Source organism: Xenopus laevis, chromosome 3S (assembly GCF_017654675.1).
Source record: "Xenopus laevis strain J_2021 chromosome 3S, Xenopus_laevis_v10.1, whole genome shotgun sequence".
Classification (NCBI taxonomy): domain Eukaryota; kingdom Metazoa; phylum Chordata; class Amphibia; order Anura; family Pipidae; genus Xenopus; species Xenopus laevis.
The window spans coordinates 91537704-91541444 of record NC_054376.1 but is presented as its reverse complement, the minus strand read 5'-3'; positions in this window follow the sequence as shown (position 1 = coordinate 91541444).

Genomic DNA, 3741 nt, shown 5'->3' with positions numbered 1-3741 from the left:
GTAACTCAAGTGGTTTTTCTAGAGACGATAATATTATCAATATTTAGACAAAATGTGAACAAGCTCACACAGCTCGATGGCGGGTTGAAGAAAACACTGTGCAAATAATGCCTACAAGGTCAACGTATACACTACTACAGCGGTGGATACGGATTACGTAAAATATATTATGGCTGCTTGAAAAAAGTCACTCCGGTGTTTTTTCTGGAGACGGTAATATTATGGATATTTAGACAGAATGTGAACAAGGTCACACAGCTAGGTGGCGGGTTGAAGAAAACACTGTGCAAATAATGCCTACAAGGTCAACGTATACACTACTACAGCGGTGGATACGGATTACGTAAAATATATTATGGCTGCTTGAAAAAAGTCACTCCGGTGTTTTTTCTGGAGACGGTAATATTATGGATATTTAGACAGAATGTGAACAAGGTCACACAGCTAGATGGCGGGTTGAAGAAAACACTGTGCAAATAATGCCTACAGGGCAAATAATGCCTAAAAGGTCAACTTATACACTACTACAGCGGTAGTAAAATAAAAAAAAGTAAAATAAAAAAAAAATGAATATTAAAGCTGCTGAACTACTAGGAGCAGCAGATTAGCACACCAGTCCCACTCCCCAACACTGCTAGACTAATAGCACTGGGCTCTTATAGTAGTAGTAGTAGTAGTAGTAAAACAACAAAAAAATAAATAAAAGCAGTCCTTACAAGGACTACTGTTATTGCAGCAGTCAGCAGATGAGATCAGAAGCAGGACAGCTGCCCACTGCAGCTACATACAGAGCACTGCAGTAGAAGGTAGATTACTAGCCAGCAAAGCTACCTAAGCTTAAATGTCCCTCAAACCCCTGCAGACTTCTGTCCCTCCAATAACAGAGCAGTATCAAAACGATTACTAGCCAGCAAACTTTCAACTGTCCCTGAAATCACTAACAGGCAGCAGCTCTCTCCCTACACTATCTCTTCAGCACACACAGGCAGAGTGAAAAAACGCTGCAGGGCTTCGGTTTTTATAGGGAAGGGGAGTGGTCCAGGGGAGAGCTTCCTGATTGGCTGCCATGTACCTGCTGGTCTGGGGTGAGAGGGCAAAAAAAAGCGCCAACAATGGCGAACCCAAAATGGCGAACGTCGCGCGACGTTCGCGAACTTCCGGCGAGCGCGAACACCCGATGTTCGCGCGAACAAGTTCGCCGGCGAACAGTTCGCGACATCTCTACTCTGCTCTCCTTGTGATGCATATGGCTGGTAATGTCATGATACAATATACTCAAACTTCCTCTCTTTGCAGTTTCCCCTTCTTTCTTGACTTTTCTTCTTGCATCAGCTATCATGATGCACAGTATTTTATTAATATTCTTCTTATAAATACTAAAGTGAGGTCATTACTTCGCACTTATCATGCACTACTGTTACTTCATACTTTTTTTTATTTGTTTTCTTCTATTATTCTTTACTTGCATACCTCCGCACTTCATGTTATTGTTTACTGGTTGCCATGTTTTTGCTGCCATTTTGCTTGGATAGGGGGAGGGCACTTACACTGTTTGGTTTGTTCCCTTGAAAAAGGTCACTGCCTGTGACCATAACATCTGGCTTTTGAATCAATAAAATTATTTTTCTTTTGTCACAAGTCCTGTTGAGTGCTGGACACACAGGTGCTTAACACAACTATATCACAATCGGCTCATTGATGCAGCGCTTGCTGACTTTTCATATCCATTTAATTGTAATTTCATTACCTCTATACCGCCCACCCAAGGTGTGCCTGTCGGAGGAATGATTTGCTTGTTTGGTAACCTTGCCAAACTAATGACTCTTACAGTGTATGGCCACCTTAACCCTTGCAGAATCACAGTACATGGATGCAGGGTGATAATCAGGTGGTTTTCCCTAAGCCTCCCCTGTCGTCGCTTAAGCTGCCCATACAGGGCCGGAACTAGGGGTAGGCAGAGTAGGCATGTGCCTAGGGTGCAAAGCTGAAGGGGCGCCAGGCACGCACCTTCTCTGCCTTTCCTACCCCTAGTCCGGCCCCCTCTCTGGCCGGCGTGTGTTTGTTTGCACATACGTGCACTGTCCCTTTCGCGCCACCTCATTTTTTTGTGTATGCGCACACACAGGTTCTTTTGCGCATGCTCCACTGTGGGGCGCTCCAACCAGCCGGGCTGCCTATGGCGTCTGCCCAGGCTGGCCGGGCATTGTGGCCATAGACGCAAATATCCGATCGTACGAATCCTCGATTTTAAGACCGTAAGTGGAGAGTCCTGAGATTTTTCGTCCCACAGAGATCGGTCGTTTGGTCGATTGGACATGTTAAAAGATTTCTGTCGGCTGCCGACAATTTCTCTGTATGTATTGCCGATCGTACGATTTTCAGTGAAAGACAGTCACCAGCTTTGTCAGACATAAACTTTCGTACGATTGCTGTCAGGATCATTGGCTGATCTATTCTTTTACTACTTTATTTGAACTGAATGATTAGTGGCAGGTCGGTGTTGGGGTAACCGGCTACTGACACCTTCACAGCACGTCTGTACATTCAGAAGTCCGATCATTCAAGGATTCAAACAATCGGATCTTTGCATCAATGGGCAGCTTTAGAAAAATAAGCAAGGGGGGCTTGCAATTGTGTTCTCTGCACTAAAATGCCAACTTTCCAATTTAATAACCTGAACTTCAGCTCATAGTTACCAGGAGTGGCATTTTGGTGTCCCTAGCAACGAGCTGACACTAGGGCTGCCATCTAGCCAGTATTTTACTGACCTGGCAGGTAAAAATGATGGCTAATCCTAATATTATTGATAGGGAAAAAAAGATAATAGGAAGGCCAGTATTTTTTTCCAGAAAAGGTGGCACCCTAGCTGACACATGAGGCAAGATTCGCACCTTAGCTCCCCTGGTTGAAAGTTTGGTTTTCACCAGGAAAGTAAAAATAATGCTTCATGACAATGTTATTATCAGGAAAAATATATATTATAGGAAAGTCGGTATGTTTTTCCTGCCAACCCTAGCTGCATGCTGTGGCACTATAGAGACCGTAATTCAACAACACAAACTGCAGAGGCATATGGTTCCATCCCACTGATAAAACCAATGAAAAGCTCTCCAGCTGATATATAGAAAACAATGAGCAGCCCTACATGTGTTAAGCCTGCGTGGGAGGGGGAAATATCCCGCCAACAAGCCCCGGCCCTAAGGCGTTTTATAAACAAAGAAAGACGTTTTAAACGCTGTTCGCCGGGCAGAATAATACCGGCCGTTAGTTCTCCGAACAATAACAAAGACAATACAATACAATACAGACTAGCACTATGACTATTTAATATTTTTTTCGTGAAAGAAACGTCTCTGGTTACCATGACGCGCACACCCAATAGGTAACCACAGCGCGAGCACGTTCTAAGCACGCCGTGCAGGCTGGGACCCCATTGGCTAGAGGAATGTGCGTGTCACGCCTCTTTCGTCGTCCCCCAACGCGCGTCCATTTTCTGCACCAGAAGTCGCCCGGCGTCTAGCCTGCCAATTACAGTAGTGTACAGTCACTGCGCGTGCGCTTCTCGTCGTCCGAGGCGCAACAGGAGAGTGTGCGCGCTGGAATGCGAGAGGCTGTTAAATGAAGAGGGAGGAGGAGGGCGTAGAGCAAGTAGTGCACGCGCAGGGGCGGGGAAAGTCACAGGAGGGGGTATAGGTGGCGGGGTCTGAAGCAACAGTACGGACAGTCACAGCGGGGGTATCC